General features: G+C 44.4%; 1 non-coding gene across 1 annotated transcript; it reads left to right on the top strand.

The window, feature by feature from the left end:
- Positions 1–11,833: 11,833 nt before the first annotated feature.
- LOC112934800 (small nucleolar RNA SNORA70) lies at positions 11,834–11,965 on the top strand. Its single transcript, XR_003238057.1, has one exon. It is a non-coding gene; the product is annotated as a small nucleolar RNA SNORA70 (small nucleolar RNA).
- The last annotated feature ends 771 nt before the right edge of the window (positions 11,966–12,736 follow it).

Raw genomic sequence — 12,736 nt, 5'->3', positions numbered from 1 at the left:
CTTCCTCTTTTTTCTTTTTTTTTTTTTTAAGATTTTATTTATTTATTCATGAGAGAGACAGAGAGAGAGGTAGAGACATAGGCAGAGGGAGAAGCAGGCCCCATGCACGGAGCCCAATGCGGGATCAGTCCCAGGACCCTGAGATCACGACCTGAGCCCAAGGCAGACGTTCAACCACTGAGCCAACCAGGTCCCCCTCTTCCTCTTCCTCTTGACTGCACTTTGACTCTCCAGGCCGATGACCCTGCACAACTTCCATGCCCAGTTTTATGGGTTTGGGAGCTGATAAAACCTGTATGACTTTTGAAACTTGCTAAACTTCTCTGAGCCTCAATGGCCTAGATCAGGGTGATGGTTGCATGGATGTACGCTCATCTCAAAACTCATCAAGATGTATACATTAAATATGTATAACTTTTTTTGTCAATCATAGCTCAGTAAAGTGTTTTTTAAAATAATTAATACTTTCTGCAATGCTGTCTTCTAAAAAAAGCAATAAAGCTTCTATGAACATTTGGTTAGAAGAGAAACCAAAAAGAGAAGAGAGAGAGAAAGCAAGAAAGAAGGAGAAGAAGAAGAAGAAGAAGAAGAAGAAGAAGAAGAAGAAGAAGAAGAAGAAGGAGGAGGAGGAGGAGGAGGAGGAGGAGGAGGAGGAGGAGGAGGAGGAGGAGGAGGAGGAGGAGAAGAAGAAAGAAAGAAAGAAAGAAAGAAAGAAAGAAAGAAAGAAAGAAAGAAAGAAAAGAGAAGAGAAGGAAGAGGAGAAGAGAGAGAAGAAAGAAGAGAAGAGAAGAGAAGAGAAGAGAAGAGAAGAGAAGAGAAGAGAAGAGAAGAGAAGAGAAGAGAAGAGAAGAGAAGACATAGCCAAGAGATGCTGGTTAGTTCTTCTCTGCCTACCTATTCATTCTGCCCCTCTTCGTTTGGTGTTGGGACTTCTCATTCTCGTCCCACTCACCCTTCATCCAGAATTTCAAAAGTGTATTTCAGGGGTAAAGTACTGGACATAGCCCTAAGTAAGCTCTGAGTCCTGAGCCCTAAGTAAGCACATGGATTAGGGTGAACTGCTTGGCTGATTGTGGGAAGACACTGCAGGCCAGTTACCTGTTTGCAAAGCACTTTGGTAGGTTTAAATATATTTTATGGGTTTATGGGGCACCTGGGTGGCTCAGTGGTTGAGCATCTGCCTGTGGCTCAGGTCATGATCCCAGGGTCCTGGGATCGAGTCCTGCATCAGGTTCCCCACAGGGAGCCTGCTTCTCCCTCTGCCTGTGTCTCTGCCTCTTACTCTGCGTCTCTCATGAATAAATAAATAAAATCTTAAATAAACAAATAAATAAATTTAATGGGTTTTAAAACAAAAAGAGTTCTACTCTTTTTCCAATAATAAATGTACAGTGTTTAGCCAATTTTAGTTTATAATGGGAAAAAATGGCCACCTTTTCCTTTCTTCCTCCTTTCCTTCCTTCTTTCCTTCCTTTCTTCTATTCTTCCTCATTTGGAAACCTGACCATCACTTTTAATATTATTTTAAGATCTAAGATGATTACCAAATACATGATAAAGCCCAAGGTCTTGCCAATGTTTGGAAGAGGTCCTATTGAGAGTAATCATCCACTTTTCAAAGGCACAGGAATGCCATGGTGCAGTGATTCTGGGCATGCTCAGGGAGTGTCTCCTATGTAGTTCTCCACGTTGCCTGTGTCCCACCAGCTCTAGCACTTTATGCTGGGGCTGTCACTGTGTCCCCAGGCACCATGCCTCATCCTGCTGGTCTCCAGGGTATATGTATAACTGTTTCCTACAGGTGATACCCTTGATGCCATCAGTTCAAATGTTCCCAACCTATGGTATGGTAAGCTGTGCCAAAGGGACGGAGTCTCAAAGCACGGTTGTCTCAGCCCCAATATTATGGAATATATTAAAACAGATCTTTCCATTTTTTACGTAGAGTCCTCCCTTTCTCCAGACCTGTGTGTGTGTGTCAAGTAAATGGGGCCAAGAACAGGCGAGAGGAACAGTTCCCTGACCCCACAGCATTCCAAACATCTTCATGCCCAATTTCTTCCTCTTGGATGAGTCTCTTTCCAAGAACTTCCATGGCTTTGAAGAAGGAGCTTTGTTGGGTCCCCACACCAGTCTTCCAGCAGGGACCCAGGCTGAGTTTCTTCTTGGGAAGCTCCTCAGCTTCCCCAAAATACACTTCTATTGGGCCTGTTCCGCCCATCTATTGAGGATACCAGAAAACTATTGCTCCCATGAGGGGTCCAGCACATGGTCTTACAAATAAGCTATTTTTTAAAAAAATATTTTATTTATTTGAAAGAGAAAGCAAGAGAGAGCATAAGCAGGCAGAACAGCAGAGGGAGAGAAATAAGCAGGGAGCCTGATGCGATGTGGAGCTTGATCCCAGGATCCCAGGACCCCAGGATCATGACCTGAGCTGGAAGCAGACACTTAACCGACTAAGCTACCCAGGCACCTCACAAATAAGCTATTTTTTTTGTAAGCATATTTGTCAGCTTCTATTTTTCAAAAAACTGACAACTGCCTGTCTAATTATTCCTTTAGGTATAAATGTACTCTCATAAAGAAGGATTCGAAAGCTGGGCAATCGCTTAAAGGTAACCAGTTGCAATAGCCCCATATACTAGCAGATCCACTGGGCAGATAATGTTATGGTTTCATTCATATTTTTGATGAGTCGAAGGAAAAAAAAGAACCAAGGCTCTTTGTTGGCAAAGACTGAGCTACTGAACGGTGGCCTGAGACCATGCCTCAAAATGACTCAGTACTTCCAGCAACAGAATTAAAAGATAACGTCTAAAGGAAAAGCTTGTATGAGGACGTTCACTGATAAGGTATATGCCAAATGCCAAAGAGAGCAGAGAAATTGCCTTTTGGTTGATTTGAGGGTTGTTGTTTTGTTTTTTGTTTTCTTTTTTTTTGAAAATCCGGAAGCTGACTGGTCATATTTCATTCCTCAGAGAAACCATTCCTGCATTTCACCATGAAAGGCATGCAGAAACCATGTTGTCCCAGCAAACCTGGGCTCTGGATCCTGCACACCTGCTCTGCGGCCACCAAGGCAATTCCCAGAAGGTTTTCTGAGGGAGGCCTTTAGAAAGATAGATTCTTTGAACTGGGTGCCCTCCAAAAAGCCCACTTTTCCTCAGGGGCTGGAAACATGCAAATCTGGTTTCTCAGGAGGCTGAAAGTGTGGTTCGTTCAGTTAATCACTCATCGATTGTTACTAATCCCCTCCAATTAAGTGCAGACCCCGTGGGAGCAGCGGCAAGTCAGCCTGTGAGTAAACACTGTCCCTGCATTTAACCCATGGGTGGGAGGGGCACACGGGGCAAGTCCTACATTAGAATATTGAGGTTTGGGGCAACCGCATGGCTCAGACACTCAATGTAGAGTGTCTGCCTTGGGCTCAGGTCATGACCCCGGAGTCCTGGGATCGAGTCTTGCATCAGGGTCCCTGCAAGGAGCCTGCTTCTCCCTCTGCCTGTGTCTCTGCCTCTTTCTGTGGGTATCTCATGAATAAATAAATAAAATCTTTTTAAAAATTAAAAAAAAAAGAATATTGGGGCTCACAGTCTGTTGGGGGCTGCTGGAGGTCACGTCTCTTGGCTCCTCTTCCTTTGCTCGCACGGGCCCCGGGCACTGTCCAGCCCGCTCAGCTCCTGCCCACCCGCACCCCGCAGCTTGGCTGGGCAGCCATGGAGAAGCTCTTGGGGCCAGCGGCCCCCCAGCCGCACAGCCCCCTTGGCTCCTAGCTTCTGAGAAGGCCTTCCGTGGTCAGCACAGGGTCCGAGGAGTGTCTCCCTCGTGTCCCCACGCTGCCTCGGCGACAACAGCTCCACCTCCGTAGGAAGCTGTGGCCAGAGAGAAGGAACCATCTGGAGGCCAGTCATGAGCCTCTGCGTGTGTTGGGCCCCTTTGTGGGGTGCCAGGTGCACCTTATTCTTCATGCTCACCCAGCAGGTGAGGTCGGTATTAACACTTCCAATTCGTAAATGAGAAAACCGATACTCAGAGTTTGTGAAAATTTCCCAAGTTCTCACGACTTGCACAAAGTCGCCGAGCCAGGACTCAGAGCCAATTCAAAGGAAGTGATCATAAAACCTAAGTCTAGAGGGGCCTGGGAGCCGTGAGTTAAAAACATGACACGTTTTCCTTTTTCTACAAATATGCGAGCCAACTTCCTATTATTTCACACACCTTAGAGGACCTTCCCAGGAGGACACCTAGAGGAGCCTCTGATCTAAGGGATCAGTGAAAAGGGGCCGTCGTCTGGGGTAGGTACCCTCATCCTACTCTGAAGTGGCCTGCTTGCCTCCACAAGACATTTCCTAGGAATTCGCATGTTGCATGCATTCGCCTATGAACGGGTGTGCCTAGGGCATCACACAGAACAGTAGTGTCATCTTTCAGGGTTGTGTGGGTTGTCTTTGAATCTTTTCCCCCAAAGTGACCTCTAGCAAAGTCATTAAAATCAATGTAGATATCCTGTCTTGGGTCCTTGTCACTCCAGCTCCAGGAAAGAAGAAGGGCCAAAATTTACTGATCCAAATCCTGATCACCTGGGAAGGAAGAAGAAAATATAACTTTCTTTTGTTATCTAACACTCCTGGCTAATTAAAAAGGAATTGCCATTTGGACTGGGGGGGCTGGAGAATAAATGGAAGGGGAGGGGAATGTGTTTTAGGAGCACCTTGTACTTAAAACACAATCCTCCACTCCCTCTACTTTTCCTTTAGAACAAAATGGATTTAATCTTGCCGGATATTTGAGGAAAGTCAGGCCAGGCAGGTCTGAGCCATTTGCAAATGTTATTGTCTCTTGCAGAAAAGTTGAACAAAATGAGAGCATAATCTGCAAATCTGCAAATGAACCCAGGTCACCCAGCTATTCAGCAGAAAGGCAGCTTTGCATAGGTATACCCGTGACTGCCCATGACAATCAGAGTTTATTTTTTGTTTTAAAACTTGCAGTGGCATTAATTCTCTATAAAGCTTTAGCCCTGCCTTGGACTTTTTTTCTCATGCTTCTGGATAGAAGTCACGGAGCATGATGTTATGCCCAACACACCACAGTGATCATCCTGGGAAATAAAACTCTTACAATTTACCCACTGGCAAGGAATAAGAACCGCTGGTCTGACTTATAAAGAATGATGGACATTTGGATCCTGGCTGTCCCTTACAGATTTGATCTTGCCTGCACTCAGCAAGATAGCGATCACATTTTCAGGTGAAACCAGGGCTTTTGGGGGGTGGGGGCCTGGGAAGCAGCACACTGCATGGACTCAAACCCTACCCCAGCCCTCTGCTCTCTCCAAGTAACTCCCAGGTTCCCATATCTCATGTCTACGCCTCCCCTCATGGCCTCGAGCCTCTCTGGATGCCTCATTTTTTTCACCTGGCCTGACCTGGCCTGGTTCCTGTCTCCTACTTTGGCATATTTATGAGATTTTTCCGTATCTTCAAAGTCTAGCTCTGCTGCCAATAGCCTGGCTCTCTGGCTAAAGCCCAAGAAAGTCTCTCACCCACCCACACAACTGCTCGGTGACCTGAATGCACCCGAGTTTTAGGTGCCAGACATGGAAGGACAAGTAATTAATTGTAAGACTGTATTAATCAGTCTCTCCAAATGCAACAGAGGCAAAAGGCCAAGGGTATTTAGCTCTTTTTGGTTGTTTGCATCTAAATTAAAGTATTCACCACTTTCATCAATAGTAATTAATATTTCCTGAGTGTTTATCAGTAGCATGGCGTTATATTAAGTCTGCCCCGGGCTTTTCACAACATAGAGGATGTGAAATCTGTGGTCTCAATAAGTATATAATAGTGAGCAAGACATGGCAATTAACTAGCAACTATTTATGGAGTGCCCGTGTAGGCTCAGCCTTTTGCTGGATGCTTGTATAACACAATCCAGTAGTCATAGGAGAGACCCTTGACTGGTTGGAGGCTGTCTCCCAAGAGCCCGGAGTTTGGCTTTTGGAGGACTCAAAGGAGGTTGGGGAGTTTGTTTCCTCACCTCCAGCCCCAGGTAAGGTGTGTTATCGTGGCACTACCAATTCTCTCTGGTTCACTAACCAGGGGTCATGCATCCCCACCCCGGCCCCAGGGAGTGTTTGAAAATGTATAGGAACATTCTTTATTTGCTCTGGGTTATTACAAATTAGCATTTAATGTACAGAGGCCGGGGATGCTACTATCCTGCAGTGTGCCAACCGCTTCAGTCCTTCCAACCTGAACCTTCCCCAAGCAAAATGCTGATGGAACCCCTCTTGCACGCTGATAGAACAAAAGCTGTGAAAATGCACAGAAGACGGAGGAGTCCTCACCCTATTTCCTTCCCACATGCTTTGGGAAACCCTTGGCCGGGGGATGGCATGGGAAGGGGGCAAGGGCTAGGTTATCCAAATGCTCCGGAGGCCTGAGAGCCTCGGGCATTTGAGATTAAGCCTCAGAGGTCTGTTCTGCTAACGAGTCCAAAGGAGCTTGTCTTTCCTGGATGTGGCTGTGTCACCTTTCTGGGGAGATGTTAAATGAGAGTCTAAGTTTAGGATATTATTTGGCCCCTGTTTTTAACTTAACAGCTATACCACAATTGTCTTTCAAAATAATTTTTCTTAATAACTGAGACCAATTTAGGAAAGAGGAACATGCAGCATCAAAGGGACGGTCACAGGCACCTGAGTGGCTCAGTGGTTGAGCATCTGACTTCAGCTCGGGGTGTGATCCCAAGTCCTGGGATCGAGTCCCACATTGGGCTCCCCACATGGAGCCTGCTTCTCCCTCTGCCTATGTCTCTGCCTCTCACTCTGTGTCTCCAATGAATAAATAAATAAAATCTTTTAAAAAGGGGGGGACAGTTGTACAACCTGCAGGGATGTGAAAGTTTCATCAGACACCCATTACTGCCCAAGCTCTGGGCACTACCGAGATCCCCTGAGTTCCAGCCAAACTATCTGCAGACTTACAGCAAGAGGCTAACAAGGGGCAGCCTGAAAGCATAGAAAGAAGTGGCCAACCAAGCGGCAGGGAACCCGGGGCCCCGCATGGAAGGAAAGAATGACACAAAGATGAAGTGGAATGTGCATGAGTCTGGCTGAATCTGCAAGACATGGTACGGTGTGCAAGGAAAGATGTCCAAGTTCAAATCCATTTGGAGCAATGCCCTGCAGGACCAGACACATGACCTTGGAGAGTGACATCTGGCTCAGGAGAAAGCTGAGGGCATCTTCAGTTGGATGAGCCATCGTGATTCACTTGCAAGAAGGGTTTCTTGGATGATTAGGGCACAATTTCAAAAGGAAAACATAAACGTCGGTGAAGAATAGATTGGGAACATTCATGTTGGTGTCTGGGCAGGGAAACCAGTAATGTTGAATTCTAGGTACACTGTGGTCTGCCAGGAAGAGAGAGATATGAAGGCTTGGGGAAACCTCGCATGACCTTGGAGCCTCCTAGGTAGGCTGGTGACACTGGCAGAAGGCCTTAAGATCCAAGTTCTACCATTTCCTCCTATGTGACCCTGGACGACTTATTTCACCTCCCTGAACCCTCGTTTCCTCATCCTTAAACTCTGGGTTTGTTGTGAAAATTAGGAATAATGTATCATAAGCTCAATGCCCAGCTCCTCATAGGTGGTCAACAGACAATAGGTTTTATTGTTATTTGACCTTTTTCTAAGAACATCCCATAACAGCTTCTTCTTACCTAAACTAAGATTTAACTCCAAAGAGTTCCTACCAAATAGGCGTTTTTGACATATATTTCTTTCAAGGCAATTATAGAATCATTTGACTATAGAATATTTGATATGATCATCAAAAACATTATAGTAAGATGCTTTGCCATAACAACTTCCGTTAGAATTCATGGTGAGGAGTGACAGCAAACCCCATTCAAATTGGCTTAAGATGAAACATGGATTCCCCTCCCCCCAATCTAAACTGAAAAAGGCAGGGATGGATCTACATGGCTTTAGGTTTGGCCCAATCTGTGGCTCAAATTATATTACCAAGGCTTGGTTTCTCTCTTTCTCTTTTGATCTATTAAATAGAAATTCCCCTCATAGTAGCAACATGGTTCCATCATGGAAAGGGTCTCTGCAGAGACCCTCGGTTCCAATCCTGACAGTTTCTGTATACGGCTTGAGACACAATCTGCTTGGACTGTAGTCACACGTCCATCCCCAGTCACCGTGGCTCAGGGGATCCAGTGCTCTGACTGGCCAGGTCTGGTCATGTGTGGCACCCTGGTCTGCAGGATGAGATCCATGAAGGGCATGAAGGGAGCAGAGGGATGGACAGTTCTCCAAAAGTTGAAAAGCAGGATGATTGGATGTTGGGCTGAAAAACAAATCCACTCTTAGGTTCTTCATACATTGCTAGACCACAGCTGGTTTTCCTCGGTTGTTGGAATACAGTACTAACTGGGCCATGGATGGACATTTACCAGCCAGGTGAGTCATACTGGTAAACTTGGTGGAGACTTTCTCAAAGAGGGACCCGTGATCCACCGCAATCTGCATATCCTGGATGCTTGCTAAGAAATTAAGTCCTTGGATTCCACTCCAGACTACTTCAATAGAACTTTGGAGTTGGGCTCCCAAATCAGCCCATTTTTATTTTGTTTTAGTTTTAAAGATTTTATTTTTAAGTAATCTCTACACTCAACATGGGGCTCAAATTTACAACCCAGAGATCAAGAGCCACACATTCCACTGATGGAGCCAGCCAGGTGCCCCCCCCCCCGGCCCCCGCCACACCAGATCAGTGTTTTAAAATAAGGTCTCAGAAGGTTCTAATGGAACAGAGAAGTTTGAGAACAACTGAAATGTAAATCCTGGGCCATATCAATGGGAAGAGCCCAGGAGAAACATTGCTGGATCAGCCTTTGTATTGACTGCAACAAACCTTGATACACCTCCTAGACGGTAATGCCTTACTAATTAACATAAAGGAGCCCCACACAGGTTTTTGGATATCAACATTTTGATGAGCTATCCTTTGGCCAGGGTACCATATGGAACTGCTCTCTTTACTGATGGGAAATTGAAGCATAATGGCTGGTAAATTAGTGGGATGACATACTACCTCTAGGGTGATGTCTTAATTTGCCCAGACTTCCCAATCCCCATTATTCCAGCACTTTTTCTTCTCTACAAATAGCATTGAACTACACAAAAAAAATCCCACAGTGCAAGAAAATACCCAAACAGGAAGCAGGTTCCCTGCATCTTTAACTCCGAGTTTATTTATTTTTCATTCTGGCTAAGAACTTGCATTTTGTTGACTGAACACCAGTTTCCGAGGTCAGGGAACCTCCCCTTCTTGAGGATCTAAATAATGCCAGAAATCCAATGAAAATACCACCAAGCACATTTACAGGACATGCCTCTTCCCACAGGGAGACAAATAGAGCAGAGTAAACAACATCAAACCCGATGCCTGCTTTAAATCCCTATCTAGAGAAATGTGGGCCCAACTGGATTTGACGTCTCTAAATAAAAATGGGATCTGACTGAGCCCCTGAAACTCCCACCTCAGTGTATATGCAGGATCCTAGCTATTCTTCTTTCAACATTCAACAGTGTTTTTATGGCCTTTTTATAGCATTCCTTTTGGCAAGTCTGCAGTAGCATTTCACAGGGAAAATAACTGCCAGACAAAGGCCGGATGAAGCAACTTTATTGCCACTTCTGTTTTCTAAGGGATCCTTCTAGACACACAGCCCAAGACAGCATCCGTCATGGTTGTGGCTGTGATATTAAGGATTCATATCTTTGGCAAGTAATTAGTATAACTGCCTGAATTTTTTTCTGCAGTGCTGTTTCCTCAACAGTAGCCTTCTCTTTCCTGTATTTGCTCAATGTTGTTTCTCCCCAGGTGTATTTCCTCACATTTATCTAAATTAAATCTCTTCTCATTTACCTCATTTCCTCACTAAGATTGCCATATCACAATTCCATCTTTTTTCCTTCTCTCTTCCTTCCTCCCTTCCTTCCTTCCTTCCTTTGTCCTTTTCTCTGTCTTTTCTAGTTGAGTGGCGCCATATTGTTTTCCTCCCTCTTATTAGTAAATAAATCAGAATAAAAGTTTTGGCCAAAATAGATCACTGAGACACTTGAGTTTATGCCCTCCCTGTCTGAGAGTGAGCCTTTAATAAGGGTTTAGCAGTGCTAATCGGACTAGCAAAAATCATTTTGCTCTTATCATGGAGAATAGCAGCAATGGTCGTGGATTTGGCCATATCAGAGTGGGATTAGTTTCATCTCTTAGCCCCTTATCTGGTGCATCGATCTTTTCCCTTTCTGATGGATTTGTTTTTTCCTTTTATAATGATGAATGAAAGAGTAAGCTAGTTTGTACTTTCTTTTCTATTTGAAATAGGCATTGATATGAAGGTGCTTGTATGCACACGCATATTTTCCACATGCCCACACCGGAGTGTTGTCAAATCATTAGTTCCCCAGGCTACATGAAGACAGCTGCTGTGGAGAGCAGCACTCTGTGGTTTGCACTAGATTCTGAGTCAAGACTCCTACCTTCTGTCACTGGTATAGGACACCTAGTTTCTATGTCTTGGTCTGTTTGTGTCTGTTCTTTGTGTCTCTCTATTTGTAAAATGAAGAACAACCAACAAGATATAGGAAGTATGGGAACTTGCTCATATCTGAAGATATCTCTATGAGGCTGCAATTAAAAATAAATAAGTAAAGCTTCAAAAGTTAAAGTACTAAAGTATCATAACAAGAAAAGATCATATATAGTGGAGCTGCAGGACTTAAAGTAGAGAATACAGGATTTGGGTAGTTAGCTTTCAACCAGAGTTATCCTTGAGGTATGACTGGGTGGGTTCTCAGGTCACTCAAGGGTTGATGCCTGAGTGTGGTGTGGATGTGTGGGTGTAGGTAGCGCTATTGCCAACACCTTCTAGTTTTACCTCAAGCCATATTGCACTGATGCATAGTACTTTTGAAAAGTCACTGAGTTATTGGAGGTAGTCCCAGAATCAAGTAATTTTGGGCCACACTGAGCATACAAGTCAGTTTTTTAATCATTCATTTCAGAGAAACTAATGGGACACCAGTTTTCAAAATACAAAGTGACTTCTGCAAGATTGTACAGCTAAGTCACTTCTGGCTCCAGAGCCCAATCCAGGGGGCAAATTCATGTGATGGTAAAGGCCACGGGTTTTGGGGTCTGATAGGTTGGCCTCTACAACCATCAGAAAGCAAGCAACACATTTGCCATCATTTTTAGTCTTTTGGGAAACCCAAGAAAATTGATTAAAAAGAGCTAGCTCTTACTAGTCATGTTTCAAATGAATGTTATAAAATGTCACAGGGCACCTGGGTGGCTCAGTCAGTCAGTTAAACGCCTGCCTTTGGCTCAGGTCATGATCCCGGGTCCTGGATCAGTCCCATGCTGGGCTCCCTGCTCCTCAGGGAGTCTGCTTCTCCCTCTCCCTGTGTCCTTCCTGTCTGCTCATGTGTACTTGTGCATACATGTGTTCTCTTTCAAATAAATAAATAAAATATTTTTTAATAAAAGAATATTATAAAATGTCAGTTAACCCTAAATTAATTTTTAGGTTGAATTCTATAGTTAGAACATATACTATCAATTGATACAATTTTAAAAAGGACTAGTGATGGCAGACATGTATTAAAAGATATTTAAATATGTATTTATATATGGAACATACTCACACCCCCATATGTACACAAATGATCTTTTAAAGGTGTTTTACTTGCACAGGAGTAGACAGACAAACAAGTGGGAAGGACAGTAGATCATCCAATACATTGTGCTAAGAAAACATTGAAGACCCATTTGGTTTTCTCCATGGGGCTCAGTGTGCCGTGGCTGCAAACAGCAGCCTCCTTGGTAGTGTATACAGCCTGCTGATTGTGTGGGTTGCCCTAACAGATCTTGAAGACAGCCCTTTCCAGTGGATTTTGAAGTCTACCTCATGTTATCTCCAATCTAGGCTGCAGACGGGTGTGTGGGGTGCCTTTGGAAAGCCCCAGGGTAGAGTAGCCAGGGTCCTCATTGGCCAAGCCATCATGTCCATCCATACCAAACTGTAGAACAAGGAGCATATGATTGAGGCCGAACACAGGGCCAAGTTCAAGTTCCCTGGCCTCCAGAACATGCACATCTGTAAGAAGTGGGGCTTCACGGAGTTTTATGCAGATGAATTTGAAGACATTATGGCTGAAAGGCAGCTCATCCTAGATGGCTGTGCAGTCAAACACATCCCTAATTGTGGCCTCTTGGACAAATGGAAGGCTCTGCACTCATGAGAACCTCGGCACTGCCCCCTTCCTATTCATGCCCACCAGTAAATCCTACTTCCTGTCTGTCAAAAAAGAAAAGACCCATTTGGAAAGAAATTATTTATGGTCCCTGTTTCCACCACAGGAGAGAACAAGCTGCAAGTGAATTAAAGTAGTAAATGTTATTTTTAAAAAAATCACAATGAGAAAACTAGGGGAAAAAATAACCAGATATTTAGAGGACATATGGCTGAGAAAGGATTTTATAAACATTTTTATTTAATTTTAGTTTTTTTAAGATTTATTTATTTAACAGAGAGACAGGAAGCACAAGCGAGGAGAGAGGCAGAGGAAGAGGGAGAAGCAGACTCCCCACTGAGCAGGGAGCTTGACATGGGACTCGATCCTAGGACCCTGGGACCATGACCTGAGCTGT

The sequence above is a fragment of the Vulpes vulpes genome, chromosome 7, assembly GCF_048418805.1.
Source record: "Vulpes vulpes isolate BD-2025 chromosome 7, VulVul3, whole genome shotgun sequence".
NCBI lineage: Eukaryota > Metazoa > Chordata > Mammalia > Carnivora > Canidae > Vulpes > Vulpes vulpes.
This window is presented reverse-complemented; position numbering and strand designations above follow the sequence as displayed.